Genomic DNA, 15,846 nt, shown 5'->3' on the forward strand with positions numbered 1-15,846 from the left:
CCAGGGATTGAAAGGTAAAGAGAGAAAAAGCACATGGGAGAGCTTGGGAGGGGGAAGAGAATTGGCAGCATTGGAAAAAAGGGAAAAATCTCAGCAAATCGAGCACCAGGTGTTTCAATACCTTTTTCAAATAGGATTTGCAGCTATGCCATCACTACATCTGATGTATGCCCAGCACAAGACCATGAGCTGGTAGTTTAGCCCCCAGAATAACTCCCAGGCAGAACATCATTATTTTAAATACTGTGCAACTGCTGACACAAACTTTGGGGACATGCAGCTGCAGGAACAGGAGCAGCTGCTTCTCTTCTCTGTAGAAATGTGTCTGCTTCTGGATGGAGATACACTAGCTCCTTGTCAACCTGTGCCACAATAGTTCAGGGCAGGGGAAAAGGAGCCAGGGAGGTCGTGGAGGCAACAAAAACTACCACTGGGATGCAAACTGTATTTCACACAGTGATTCCTCCCAGAGGTGCTCAATAGGTGGGAAAAACCCGAGCTTGGGGCTCTCCAGAGAGAGAGCAGAGCCAACACACGCAGAAGGTGGTGCTCACCACAAAAAACCCCGTGGCCAGCACTGACCCTGCCTGACCCTTTCTGTACTGCAGCCCTGATGGCACAGCTGAGGGCACCTCATCACCCTCTGCCCCCCCGGTGGGATTTAAGAAGGGGAGAGAGGGAGGCAGAGCTGCCTTTTATTGTTAATACCCTTCGGCATTTGTATCCAGGGACACGGGGCTGTCAATGGCTCCTCTCTGCACTGTCTCGGGAATGTTTATACACCAGTAAATAATGGGAGCTGCTCATCTGTGGCTGAGTGTAGATGTTCAATTACAGCCATCTCCAGCAGCTGATCCGAGCCCTGCGCTCGGCTCTCGCTCTCGGCCCGGCGCTGCGCTTTGCCTGGCAGCTTGACATTTAGTCAGCCTGAGGATAGGGCAGGACGGTTGACAAGTGGAGAAAGCGGTGCAAGGAGCTTTCCTCCCGCAGCTGAGGCAGAGCACAGTCCCTCCTGTTGCAGGTCCCACCCGAGCTGGGGTCGCACAGGCTGCATTTCTTGCTGCCTGCCGTGGGACTGGCTCCGAAGCTGCAGGAGGGGTGCCTGCAGCAAGCCCATTTTCTCACACCTCTTTACTTCTATCAGACATTTTCAAGGCCTGTTTAGTTTCCTCCTGTGTGAAGTGTCAGTGTCTCCCCCGGGAAATGCCCTTCTCTCCCAAGTGCCCGAGCTCAAGGGACACATTTTGGAGGGGCTGGTTTTTGTTGTGTTTTTTTCAGGGAGGCAGTGCTTGGGACTGTGACACTGCAGCCCATGGTGCCAACCCAGCAGGGCTGCATCAGCAAGAGCTCAGCAGGGAGGTGACCATCTGAGAACGGGCTTGGCACACCTTGATGCACTTTGCCCATCCAGCATGTGAGATCCCCAGCACACGCCTGCTCGGGGCAGGGGCAACGCCTGCTCCTTCCCTGGAGCAGCTTGACAGGCCCTCTTCCACCTCTGCCCCAGAGCATCATTCATGCAGGGGGGTGAGAGCATCTGATGTGCTGCTGTTACCCACTCCCAGATGGGGGAGGCAACAGCACTGCCTCTCCTTCCATGCCCTCTTGGCCCAGGGGGGACACAGGAGCACAGTTAACCCCCACAGCAGCCCTGAGAGCCTGCCACGGTCGTGCCTCCAGGGTTTTGTCCCCCCCACTCCCCGAGTCTATGGCAGAGCAGAGCTGCTCTCCCAGTCCAGACCCCACCCAGCTGTTTTCCACTGCTGGCACTGCCATTTGCACCCTTTCCACCTCCCTACCCTTGTGAGAGTCCGAGATTCTCCTCAGCCCGTGCTCGCAGGAGCTCATGGAGAGATGCCAGCACTGCTCTATCCCTTAGCTCCAGGATCTCCCGTGAAATACTGACCTAGATCAACCCAGCCCTGCACACGAGCCCGGGCTGTGCTGCTGTGGCTGCCAGGCAGGGCGAGCCCCACTCGGGTACCCCTGCTGTGGGATTTTCCATCCCACCCCAACAGTCCTCACCCCGCATCGCGCGGAAATCCAGACCCCGTCCAGCCAGCACAGCTGGTGCCACTGTGTCCAGCACCCACCTCCCCTGCCCCCTCTGGTTTTTCTCCCCCTCCATCCCAGCCCCTCTGGCTGCCCAAAGCAATCAGTGGCAGCTGAAGTGCAAAGGAGCAGACACTGTGAGCTGCGGCGTTCGCGCTCGGTGCCCTCCAGCTCTGCACTCCCAAAGCCACCCGAGCAGAAACGCCTGCACACGTGGTGCCTCTCCAAAAGAGAGATGCTGGCACTAGGATCTGGTAATTGCCAGCACGTCAGGAAGGAGAGATCTTCTCCTAATACTTTCTAAGCTCCAATCTTAATCTTGTTCATTGCTGTTAAGTCTCAGAGAAATCGGGCCGGTGCGCTGAAAGGAGGCAAAATAAAAAGATTCGAGAAGAGGCTGAAGTGTCTTCAGAAAACTGAAGGGAAATAATCTTCAAAGGTTCCCCCGAGCCTGCGCTCCCCAGCCTGGAAAAGCAGAACAGATCAACACTGAGCCTTGCTGGAGCTGTTTGTCAGCCTGGTGTTTTGTGGGAGGAGACAGAAGAGTTAAGGCTGGAATATTCGAAAGCAGTTACAGGATCTCGGCACCCAGCCCTGGGACCCCATCCCTGGGATCACTGCTGCCTGGCAGGGTCAGGTCCACAGGGCAAAGCCCAGTTCCCATTTCCCCACGGGGCTGGGGACAAGCCAGAGCAGCAGCACATGAGGGGCTGCATAGCTTTTCCCTAGGTGAGAAACTCCAGGAGTGTCTGCACTTCCTTCTCATCTCCCTGCCTGTGAGGGGGATCCAGCCAGGTGGAAAGACCTGCAGAGAAATTACCTGTACCTTGCTCCCACCACCCTGGGGATGTCTCACCCCTCTGCATCCCATTGCCTTGCAGCATCCCTGCACACAGTGCTGTGCCAGCACCCTCTCATCTTCAGTCAAGGGGCATCCATGGAGGGATCTTCTCTCTCCTTGCATCTCCCCCTAAGGCCTGAGAGTTTCCTATGGTGGAAGCTGCTTCCAGACTTGTCACTGCCAGCTGAGCTGCTGCTGAATCCCTTCCTTGGCTCACAGGTACTTTTAGCCTCCCTGGCAGCCCAAGGCAACACGTGCTGCCATTGAAAAAGGCCCTGCTGGGAAATGTGATGCCCTTTCACCTTGCAAAAAAAATATGTGTGTGTGGAGGAGACCACAGATCAGCCATGGCATTCTCCATATGCACCCCAACGAGGCACAGCAAGCACTCACACCTCAGTCCCACGCTCTGCAGAGGGTCGTGCCCAGCCCTGGGTGTTTGATGGAAGGGATGCAGTGCAGAGACGAAGATAAGCTGAGCAGGATCGTGTCTGTGCAAGCAGAGTGGGATCTAACGAGGGTCCTGTGACCTGGGGGACAGTCTGTCTGCAGGCTCTTGGCAGAGCGTTGACTCCACGGGCGGCTCTGCCAGCTCGCAGCAAATTTCGCTTTGCAGCAAATTTTGTCTTTGTCATTGCCCGTGTGTCTGGTGGACAGGGGACTCCTGCCTTCTAGGAGGCTGTTAGAAAATGCCTTTCAACTGCAGTCAAAATCACACTCCCCCCCAAAAAAAAAAAAAAAGAGCAAGCCATTTTTATACCCACGCAGCTCTCCACACCGTGTGAGCTTCACCCCCCTCTCAGAAATGCACCTATAGAGGGGATATGTTGATTAAAAGTCCCCCAAAATGAATAGATCAAGAGAAATCTGCCATACCCCTGCAGCAAGGGTGAAGTGCTTTTTAATTAAGGACAAAGAGATGCAAATGTCCTGAATCATCACAAGCAAATAGCAAAATAGCACCTGTCAGAATATTAAAAAACAAGCACTCAGCATTCCCTTGTGATCAGCTTGAAGGAGGCCTTGAGTTAAAAAAAAATATTCCACTGAGAGTTGGAAAAACATAATAGACTGGGAGTGAGCAAAGGAAATGGCTCGATATAGGCAAGTGGGGATTACTTGATGGTGATTTTGGCATGTGAATGTGTCAGCATGGCTGACAGGAGGGTCTGGAGCACCTCTGGCACCAGCATAGCCTGTGCTGGACCCCTGGGAGGGTGGGATGAGTGACACGGGGCACTGCTGACCTGCCCAACGTCAGCCAAGCCCTGCTCCTCCCAGGTACGAGCTCCCCGCTGCCACCCTGCAGAGTCCCTGATCACGAGCACTCAAATAACCCCAGTCAGCTGGGAGAGCACAACTTAATGCATGCTGAAGTGTTTGCTGGAGGACCAGCCTCAGGGGCTGCTCCAGCGAGGTCCCCTCACCCCTGTCAGACCTGCCCGTGCTGAAGGAGGGAGGATTTAAGTGGTTCTGGGTAATGAAGGTGACAGGTCTGCTGCATTCCTGAGCCCTGTGACAAGACCCCATGAGCTGTTCTTGCTGTGCATTTGGTGGTGAGGCAGCCCAGGAACGTGCAGGAAGGGCCTTGGATGTGCCCAGAGCCTTTATTATTAGGATTGATTAGAGGAGAAACTGGCTGGAACAGGTACCTGAATCCTGGTGCTGCTGGGGAGAGCAGGCAGGTGCTCTCAGCCTGATCAGGGCAGGCAATTATTTTCCTAGAAGAGAGGGGTTAAACAAGGAGGTTGGGGGAATTGTTCTGCATTTTGGATGTTTTCATTGCTATTGTTGCTTGCTTTCACCTCAACCCCTGCGTGTTCAGGTTATACCCCAGCTGTGGGGGGACATGGTGCTGTGAGGAGCATCCCACACCAACAGCTGCCCCTCTGGTCTGCAGCTGCTGGGCTGCACCCCAAAAAGGTGGCCTTGAGTCCCACTTGGCTTAACGACACGGCCGAGGCCACTGCTGTCCCCAGGGCTGCACCGGAGCCAGGAGGGACAGGGAGTGGGAAAGGCAATGAAAGGATCAAGTGTTGGGAAGGACAGCGAGAGCCAGCACAGCCCAGAAACACTGACAAAGGACCAGGGCTGTGAAGGGAAGGCAGAGTGAAAGGGAAATGCCTGGAATAATAAGTGACGGACGGATGCCTTTGAAGGGGACTTGGATATCTTGGGTCTCCCGCCTGACCTACTTAAAACTGGCGTAATCTGATGAAGGAGCAACCTCCAGCTCTAAATATAAACTTCTCTCCTCTCTATTTAAATTCCTTCCCTCTGCCACCCAGGGGGAGGGCTGTGGTTGGTGACTGGGTGGAAGGCACTGTGTGTATTCCATAGGTCCTGCAGGAGCTCCTGGGGCCCGTTCCTGGTGGAAGGGGCTGGTGCAGCAGCAGAGGCACCAGCACAGAGCCCAGAGGGCCAGCACTGGCATCACATGCTTTTCCAAGCAGCCAGTTTATTAGCAGGAGCAAAGCTGCTCTCCATGAGGCACTGCCCACAGGGAATGAGGGGATGCACTGCTGCCAGGTAGCCATTCCCAGCCCTACCTGCAGGAAGCTGCACATCAGGACCCAAAAAAGCCAGGGAGCTCTCATTAGCTCCTTGTATACACATGATTTGCAATCAAAGATTTTTCATTTTAAATGAGCCACAGATCTGGTGCACAACGGAGTCCTGAGGCAGCAAGATAATGGGCAAATGCAGGCAGAATTTGGCAATTAACTTAAATGAGAAGAAAAACAAACAAAACCACAATCCAAGAAAAAACAGCTGCAATCAGAGCACTTTTTTCCAACCTGTTTTGAAATAAAATGTTTTGCTTAAGAATGCCAAAATGTTTCATCGATCCGTGTTCTAAATTAAATGTTTCAAGGTTTTCCACTTCAGCACACTGATGTTCATTTAAAACCTAACTTTCTTTAAATAAAAGGGAAGAAAAAGAACCACTGTTTAGGTCTGAACAACATACTGAGATGACAAGATGAATTTTTTTCATTTTTCCTGTTTCGCTGGAAAGCCATATTAAAAAAATAATAATAAAAGATTTGATTCAATATGAAGCAAATTTAATCCATTGCTCACTTTGCTCCAGAACAATTTCCTTATCTGCAATGTACAGTGCAGGACATGCCAGGTCTTCCCATTGCCATGTGGGGGGGAGCAAGGTGGGTTTGGAGGGAATTCCCAGCAGATCAGAGTAAGACTCATAATATTGTTTTATCAAGGGCTTTCATCAGCCCCTACAGCTCCCTGAGGACATAAAATTTCCAGCTCATAGACTCTGGGACTGAATTAGCTGTTTAGGAACCTTCATGTGCTTTACTCAACCTCCTTGCTAAAAGGCAAAAATGTGTGTGGGAATAGGAAGAAAAAAACAAATTAAAAAAGTCATTACAGGGAGCCAGCAAGCTGCACATCTCTCTGTGCCACTATCAGGACGAGATGAGTTTTTTTCCCTTTGTGGAGATAGGCCCCGTTAATTTCCTTGGCAGGATCTCCTGTGTTAAAGCAACAAGGCAAATGTTTGCTCTGACTTTTCTGCACCCTCTGTGAACCCTGAGGGTGGGGGGGGGTAAAAATAAAAAAAAAAAAGAAAAAAAGAAAGAAAAAAAAAAGAGAGAGAGAGAGAAATTCTCTTAATCCGAAATGCTATGCACGTTAATGTTTGCAAAGCTCAGATTTAGGGTCAAATTCGAACCGACAGAGTCTCCTTGAAGGAGGAGGAGGAGGGGCAGGAGATAATATTGGGTAAAGAGGAGAGAAAGATGAGACAGGCAAAGTGGATTTTTTTTTTTTTTTTTTTAAGCTTGCAGGGAGATACTAAGCTCAATAATCAGACAAGAAAGGCAACGAGCAGCTATCAAAGCAGCAGCCTTTTTAAGAGCTGTACTCATCTGAAAGCAACTCTTAGTTCTTGTGAAAACTGCCACCTTAACAGCTGTCCCAATTAGAGCCAGCCGGAAATTTCCCAATAAACCCATGTTTGTGGGTTGTTTTTTTTTTTTTGGTCAGAAAATAATTCGCTGAGTCTGAAATGCTCCAAGTTGGCTGAAGTTTTGTTGAATGGAAAAGCAGGGCTCCAACTGGGTCCGGTGGCTCAGCTGCCAGGTCTGCGCTCCGAGCGGCAGCGCTGACGGAGGAGTCAATTTTGCCGAGCAGCTGCAGGCACCAGGAAGCGCCTGGTTCCCATAATTCATGTTTGGGATTGGGTTGGAGTCGAGGGAAAAAAAAAAAAGATGAAGAGGCAACTGAGTTCCTTATAAATCTGAGCCTGAGCCAGCCGAATTCGCTCATGCCACGATCCCATATGCCTGACCCGTTTTAGGATCTTGGCGGTTGGATCTGCGAGGGGGGGGAAAAAAAATAAATCAAGCCCGGAGTGCTGTGGAGAGGCCAATGCTGGAAGTGGCAGCGCCTGTGAGGTGTCTCTGCCAGGAGAGGTGGCTCGTGGCCGTGCCCATGGCTGCGTGACAACGAGGGCAGCGGGTCTCCTGGGCTCTGTCCCTCCCCTGGAGTGGCCTTACCAGAGACATCCTGATGCCACCTTCCTTCCCTTTGCTTTATTTTTCGTTTTTCAACCAGAGTAAAAGCAATTATGTTTTTTTTTTTTTTCAGCTACGCCTTTGAAAACTGATGTATTGCCACTGGATGCATCACCAGATTTACTTTTTTGTTGTTGTTGGGTTTTTTTCAGCTGTTTCACTGCGTCAGAAACTGATTAAAAGAAAGAAGAAGTCAACAAGACTTAGTCTAGGAGAGCCTGTGCAACTTTTCTCATGGAGAGGTTTTAGCTAGCTGTATTTAAATTATATTAAAAAAGAAAAGTCACCAGGCAGGACAGTTCGGACTCCTCACAACCACCTCTCAAGGGTCTGTGAGGCTCTGAGGCAGTTGCCAGAGCCAGAGGAGGCCCTGAGTCAAACTGGATTTGTGTTTGCAGGGGGGGAAAAAAACCTGTTAATACTCCTTGTGACTCCTGACCAGCAGGGAAAAGCCTTTCTGTGAGTGGCAATGATTAATTACTAATGATAATTAACCTACAACAACAGTGGCGCTCAGAAACTAGAGCGAAGGCACACGTCCCATCATGTGCAGCTCTGAATGAAAACAGAGCCTCTGCCCCAAAGGGATTTCTTTTTAAAAATGCCTAGAAATGATGACTGACATAACTGGAGCTTTTCCTCATCCGAGCACTCCCCAGGGCGCTGCTCACAGCCCGTGTGTAGGTAGCACTCTCCCTTCCCATGCTGCTCATGGAGGGGCTCTGCTGCTTCCCTGGGCAGCTCCAAGGGCATTTCTGGAGTCTCCAGTGCACCAAAGCCACCTGTGCCCCAGGAACAGGTGATGCATCAGGACCCTGCTGCCTCACCATCACCACCCCTGTCTGGTGTCCATCACTCACTGTCCTCATCACCACGCAGGAGCAACACCAACACTGCCCATCGTGCTGCCACTTGGATCCACAGAAGAGTAGGGGCATGGGGTTGGAGGTTGAAATCATCCCCCCTTTGGGCCATTAAAGCGATGCTAAGGGCCCCCTGAAGCTAGGAAAAAAAAAAAAAAGAAAAAAGCTTCTGCCACATTCTTCATTTCATCTCGCAAGCTGTGAGATCCCACCCCTCTCACTGCCTATCCCCGCTGACAGCCGTGCTTCCTACAGAGCAAATGGGCTCGAAACTCTGTGATCAAAGTCATTTGCATTGACTTCCATGGCCTGGTTTCTCTGCCTGGATTCTTCTTCCCATCCTTGTAGTCCCCCTGCCCCTCTGAAGCGGGAGCACCACTTTCTGTCCTCTTTGGGGTCTTGCTTTATATCCCTGGTTCCTTCTCAGAGGAAGCAAGAAGAAATGCTGGTGCTGGGTGTTGGTGTTCACCTGCAGGTTTAGCAGCACACACGCACTGAGCTGCTTTGGCTTGAGCCAGTCTCATGGCAGAGGGGGATGTTTCCCTGCACACCCTTTCCCAGCCAGTTTTCCCCTCTTTGCTCCCTCACAGGTCGTGGTGACAGCTCACCCCTCCTCGGGCTGTTTCCTACCAGACAGGCTCACTCAGCAGCCCCCTTGAAACATCTCAGGCAAAGAGCTCAACCCCCAGTGGGCTTTGCCACGGGGCCAGTTGCCCCAGTGGGTGGAAGCTGGTGGTCCCAGCCCAGCGGCTGCCAGAAGGGCTCCCTCTGCTCTCTGTCCTGCTCACAAAAGCACTGGAGCAGCATCTCTTACTCGGGGAAAAAAGAAGGTCTCCATGGCAGCTGGGAACAGTGCTAGCATGACAGTAAGGCTGTGCAAGAAACTTGATTTTTTTTCCCCCCCCTTACAGAAAAGGCTTCTATTTTTGACAAAAGGCCTTTTTGAGGTATGAAACCTCTTATGAAACTTCTCCCACATCAGCGCGTTGCATAAACTATTTTGCTGTGGTTGTGTTGCTCATTGCACACATCTTACACCAGCATGGACTAGTTTATCCCCAGGGAGTGGAAAGGGGAGCCTGGCTGTGGGGCAGGACACCCCGGGTGTCACACCCTCGGCAGGTCACCTCGCCCAGGCGACAAGCAACGCTTCAGCCTGCTGTGGCTCCTCCAAGCAGGGAAGAGCTGCCACCACAGGGGAGAAAAGGATCTCACAGTGCAGGAGGAGACTGTTAACAGGCCAGGAACCACACACAGGTGCACCCCGAGCCACAGCCTCTGCAAGGGTGAATGGCACTGCCGTGCTCACAAGGTGACAGTGGCCAGTTACACCCTGGAGAGGATTCACTGGGTAAGGAGTCCCTTCATTGCATGGGGATCACGGACTTATTTTTTTTACCTCTGAGCCTGAGATGTCAGGGCTGATAGCAGATAGTTTGTCTCACGGCGAATGTACAGTGATAGGTCAGGGGAACAAGCGAAAATGCCACCTTTGAGGGGAATTAGATCATTAAAATGTCACAGTAGTATCTTGGGAAGCCAACTGGAGGTTCCAGCTGCAGTTTCTTGCTCCCTCTGCTAGAAAAAATAAATAACACCTGCCAAGCGAGACCAGGCCTTTGTTTTCTAGAGATTACTATTTTTCATATCACCATTGTTTCTCACTACTCTGCCAGCAAGAGAGTAATGATCTCATTTTCCATTGACACTAAGTCTGATTTTGGGGAAGTAAAAGCTTTCCTCCAAGCCTGGGCTGCAGAATAAATGGAGTGCTCTGAGAACAGTAGCACAGAAAGGAAACCTTTAGACCACCCAGCTTACCATCACATCTAACAAACCTTAAATTAGTGGCAGCAACTTGACTCTGTGGGGTCTCTGTTTCTGTTCTCCCATCCCCACTGCTGCTGCCAGCCATCCAGGTGCCCTAGGGATTTCCAGGCTCTCATCACCTCACGAAAAGGAGCATTTTCCATTGAGAAATATCGTGGTCCAGGGCTGCTTGCAGCTCTGAACTGTCTTGATTGGAGCCCGCGGGGGATTTCTCGGTGCTCAGCTCCCCAGCCGAGTAATGGCAGAAATAATCCTTATCTTCAGCATGTGCCCTCAGCTCTGAGGAGCACTGAGCTGCTCTCCCCAGCCACTGTCCTCCTTGGAAATTTTCTTCCAGAGTACAAATGGCAGGAGATCTGCACAGCAGCAGCACATTTTAGAAGCAGTCACGGCTGGTAAACCCAAGTTCTCACCTTGTCCTGTCTCGCTGTAGCTGCTCAGAGCAGATGATAAGGAAAGGGGCAGGTATGTGGACATTTCCTCCCTTTCCAGGACCCTCCATGATTCAGCAAGTCATCTCCAATGAGTTATCCTTGTCCTGATGTCTTTTTGCTTTCCCAGGCTCTCTCTCCCGCCTCTCCCTTGGCAGGGCTGGGAATTGCTTCCCACACCAGCTCAGGGTGCAGAAGGGGAGCCAAAAAAGCCTGTGCTGTCAGGTTCCCTTATCTAGGCAGCCAGTCACAGGACAGCTGATGGCAGCAGCCAGCACCACTCTTGGCTTGCCTGCATTTCTCTCCTGCTTCATCTCCAGAGGACCAGCTCCACCACCAGCCAAAGCTTCCCTGAGCTCAGAGCACTCCAGCCCTTGAAGCAGTGACCCCTCAGCTCTGCCCCTGCACTGTGCCTAATTGTTCTAATAGTTCTTCAAGCACTTAATTCATCTTCTGCCATAATTCAGGTCTCTGTTCCACGCTGTGGCACAGAGGGAATAAAGCAGAGCAAGGACAGTGAAAAAAGCAGGCACCGAGGTGACTCCTTCGCTTTGCCCGTGCACACACGGGAAATGAAAGCTGCGTGGGTTTTTGTTTGTCAACACCAGTCTGGTCCAGGAGAGATAATAACCACAAATGCAGGGGGCTGGGGTGCACAGGATGGGGAGGGAGCAGCTATTGTGGCTGCCTGAATGGTCTGACTGCTGGCAAAGCAAAGCCTTTTGTCCACTGATTTTTGTTGTTTTGTTGTTTTGTTTGGTTTTTTTTTCCTTGCACATTTACTTTGCTGGTTACCTTTTGTGTTTTCCCCTCTCTTCCCAACATCATATTTCTCCATTTGGAGGATACTTCCAGAACTGCAGGCAAGGCCAGGAAAGTGCAATTCAAAGCAAGGGCTTTGCAGATCTGAACCCCCACTGCTAAAGGGGACGTGAACTCTGCACTGGGGTCTGACTGGGTAAGCTGAATTCTCCCTGGCAAATTTTTAGCTCTTTGCCTGATACTTTTGATGAGCCATTTCCAGGCTGTCGGGCACAAATTAACCATCGGGTTCATCTGCCTGCAAAGTGATCTCTGTGCCACAGGGTGAGCCAGCAAAACCCCAGATAGACCTTTCCTGTCTTGGATTGAGATGATGGGGTGATTTTTTTAATCAGAAGAATCACAGATGGCAAATAAATGAAAAGCTGCAAAAAACCAAATTAATATTTATTTATGCTAGAATTCACTGTCCCTTTGGTTTTCAGCATATTTGTGCATCAGGAGGGTTATTATTGTTTTGAATTTCCCTGACCAACTCTAGCCCTGAGCATAGGAAACAAGCTGGGAAGATTTGGAGTCATGCCACACAAGCAGGTTCAGGGCATGGAGACACCTGAGAGATGGAATATTTTCACAACTGAGGTTTTGGTTCTCTAATCCTCGCGGTGTTCACATGGAGGGAAGAGAGAGGGATTGTTTAACTTTGAAACTCCAAAATGGCCTTGGTGTCCACAAAGGTTTTAGAGAGTGCTTGCAACACAGCAGGAGCCAGAGATTAAGCTCTAAATCCATGTTTTGTCCCTGAAAAGCTGTGCTGATCACTAATAAAGTGAACTCCATGCTCTCAAGAAATATTTATCTGCATCCTCAGAACCCCCCTGCATGGGAGTTGGGTGTGGCTGGAAGGAAGCAGCTGTGGACAGGACCATGGAAATCCTTCAGCCTGAGCTTGGAGTGCCCCCACTGAGCAAAGCGAGGGCAAAGCGAGGGGTGGAGGAGCTCAGGGTGGCTGATGGGGACAGAGGTGCCTCATCAGAACCACGACAGCAGCAGCAGCAGCCCGGGCCAGCAGAGCAGGGAAGCTGGACAGTACCTTCAGGCAGCTCCACTGCCCCCACACAGCTCTCATCTGTCCCCCACTTACATAAATCTCATTCACCTCAAATGCTGCCCTGTGAAATATCCTTCCAGCAGGCTCCTACAAAATACAGGGCTTTCCAAACTGGACTCTGATTTTCTATTGCTCATTCTAGGAGGTGAGGAGCGACAGGCTGTGACTCTGCAGCCTGTGAGACCAAGGGGAGAGGTGATCATTCCCCAGAGGGGAGGGCTACAGCCAGCTCCTGCTCCGGGAATTTTGGCTGGGATGCCCCTTTGTGGGAAAACCACAACCTGGGCAAGACTGTGAGAGAGATGCAGCCCTTTCAGGCAGTAGGAAAGCAACAGAGCAAGGGGACTGAGCCTGCATGCCACATGACAAGTCCTAGCACATGCTGATGTGACCCCACTTTTGGAAATGCTGTCCCAGAAACCATCCCCTGGTGTGCTGCTGCAGGAGCACTGCACATCCACATCCACAGGGAGATCCTGGCACACCTGCCAGGAACCTGTGGGCTCTGCTTGGAGGAAACATCCTCAAAATCGCTCCCCAAAGCCCTGAGTCAGGCACTGAGCAGCAGGCACACAGCTGAATATCCCTGGGCTGGTGGGACATCAACCCTGCCTCGCTGGGCACTGGCTGCACACACACCACGCTGCAGCTCCCCAGCACACGGGTTTTGCCCAGGAGCTGCTGTACTCAGAGGCACAGGCAGAAGGAGACGTGCTGTACCTTTGTCTGCTGTGGTCAGCACAGCTTGCCTCAGCCAGATCACTGGCTGTGCAGAGCCCTTGGCTCCCTCAGGCCCCCTGACTGAGATAATTAAGATGGAATAGCACATGGTCTAGTGGAAGATGTCCCTGCCCCTGGCAGGGTGGTGGGAACTACATGGCCTTTCGGTTCCCTTTCAACCCAAACCCTTCTGTGATTCTATAATATAGTGCATAAAATTATGAGGCAGAGGATGGGCAAGGATCAAGGGTTCACCTTCTCTTCTAATGCAAGTGTGCAAGAAGACATCAAGTGGAAGGGGAAAACCATAGCCCCCAAACCTAAATTAAGAATGCTTTTATACCACAATTAAACCAGGAAGCTTTTTTTCTGCAGGATGTTGTGGACACAGATGATGGGAGTTCAAGGAGCAGCTGGACCAAATCACAGAACAACAACCCATCAGGAGTTATTATAATCAAATATTTTCAGCTGGAAGGGACCTACAACGATCACTTAGTCCAACTGCCTGACCTCTTCAGGGCTGACCAAAAGCAGAGAAAGATTATTAAGGGCATTGTCCAAACAAATCTCAACACTGACAGGCTTTGGGCATCAACCAGCTCTCCAATAACTCTGTTCCAGTGTTTGAGCAGTCTCTCTGAGAAGAAATGCTTCCTAACACTCAGTCTGAACCTCCCTGAACAGCCTCGAACCACTTCAACACATCCCATCCCTGGGTACCAGGGAGAAGAGCTCAGCACCTCCCTGCCTGCTCCCCCTCCTCAGCAAGCTGGAGAGGGCAGTGAGGTCACCCCTCAGCCCCCAGAACAGAAAGATAACACAACACAATTAAACACAAGGATGTGGCTTTCACAGGCGAGTCCCTGAACCACAGATTGCTGGAGGCTGGGAGAGCACCCTGGTGAAGCTCTGCAGGATGCAGGAGAGAGAAAGAGAGCCTGAGATGATAGGGAAACGTCTGCTGTTTGACTGCTATCAGAAATCAGACACTCTTTAGATAAGGCTTTGGGCTCTCCCAGTATAGCAGCTCTTCTGTCCCCCCAGCAAACACTTGCACTAACACTGGGTTCATTTTAGGAACACCTGCCTTTTCTCCTTCACATAGCAGGGCAGGGTGTTCTCAGCAAATAACTTCTGTCTTTAAATAAATACCATTTCTAGGCATCTAAAGCAGTGCAAAAATTCAGTTCAAATTCCCTGAATTCTGCCACCGAAAGAAGCAACAAATGCTCTGAGGGGCTGAACAAATCACATGGAGAAGGGTTGGAGTCCCTTATCACTATTTCCAAAACGTTTCTATTTCAAGCACTTCATATGCACACAGCAGGGATGGGCTCTGTGTGAGCCCAAGGAGCACAGACCCAGTTTGCTGCTCTGCCAAGGGATTGAATCCCCCCAGGGCTCCCTCCTCCCCACCACACCCCATCCTGCTCTGGGAACCTCTCTCACCTTGCCAGTGCAAGTCACAGGGACTGCTTTGGGCTGGGGTAGGATTCCAAACCAGCACGAAACCGTTCCAGCTCTGGCAGGCCCTGCACCAGCAGCAATCCCCTCCAGACCTGGAGATCCTCCCTCTGAGCCATGTCCTAAACAGTCTCCATGTGGTGCCTCTGCTTCCTGCAGCAGCTGTGGGGCTCAACACGCCGACAGCTGGGCTGGGGAGTTCTGCAGACCCACCTGGGCCTCACAGAACCACAGAATGGTTTGGGCTGGGAGGGACCCTAAAGATCATCTCATTCCAACCCTCCTGCCATGGCCAGGGACACCTTCCACCACACCAGGTTGCTCCAAGACCAGTCCAAACTGGACTTGAACACCCTTGAAGAAAATGACATTTTCTATGTGAGATTTTAATTGCCAAGGGATTGTTTTAACTTTATAGGGAAGTTCCCCCAGATGGCCACCCAATTGCAAGCAAAGGAAAAGACACAGCACTTCAAGGGCATAGAAGTTTGGCTGAAGAGGGTTTAGGATAAAGGCTGCAACCCCGATCCTGGTAACAGCAGTGCACGTGGTTCTGCTTTCACACTGTGATCTGGCTCAACAGCTTCACTCACAGACCTTGGACAACCCCTTGGAGAACATTTAGGGGGCTACAGAACCAAAGGCTCCAACACCAGAGATGCCAAATGCTGACCGTCGTGCTTTGTGGTGTGCCTTTGGGTTCAGGCTGATTTTCCCTTGGAAAGGCAATCAGCACTATACAGCTCTTGCTGGTTTAACACAGTGTCTCCCACCTGGGAATGTCTCCTCAGAAGCCCAGGGTTTCCCAGCTGGAAATGCCCCCCTCCAACCCTGGCTCAGACTGACTCGTATCCAGAGGGGTTCCCATCACCCGGGTTTGGTTTCCAGAGAAGCCACAACCACTCACAATCACATCTCCGAATAAGCATGTTGATATATCCAGCCTCTGAATGAATATCTTGGCTTCCAGAGTATTTTTGACTAATATAGTACACATTGACACAAATTTTGGGAACAGAGAGGCTCATTGTTTCAGCCTGGGTAGAACACAGCGCAGCTGGTGGGCGATACATTTGAAACTAATTAAAAATTGCTCCCAGCAGACCTGCTTCTGTCCTCCCCACCAGCACAGAGGTCTCCTGGACCAGCCCTGAGAGCCATTGGACTATCTCTCTTCACAGGGGAAAGGATGTCTTCTCTCCAGGGCTGAGTTTTGGGGAACAAA

Source organism: Myiozetetes cayanensis, unplaced genomic scaffold, assembly GCF_022539395.1.
Source record: "Myiozetetes cayanensis isolate MyiCay16 unplaced genomic scaffold, myiCay2020 scf15, whole genome shotgun sequence".
NCBI lineage: Eukaryota > Metazoa > Chordata > Aves > Passeriformes > Tyrannidae > Myiozetetes > Myiozetetes cayanensis.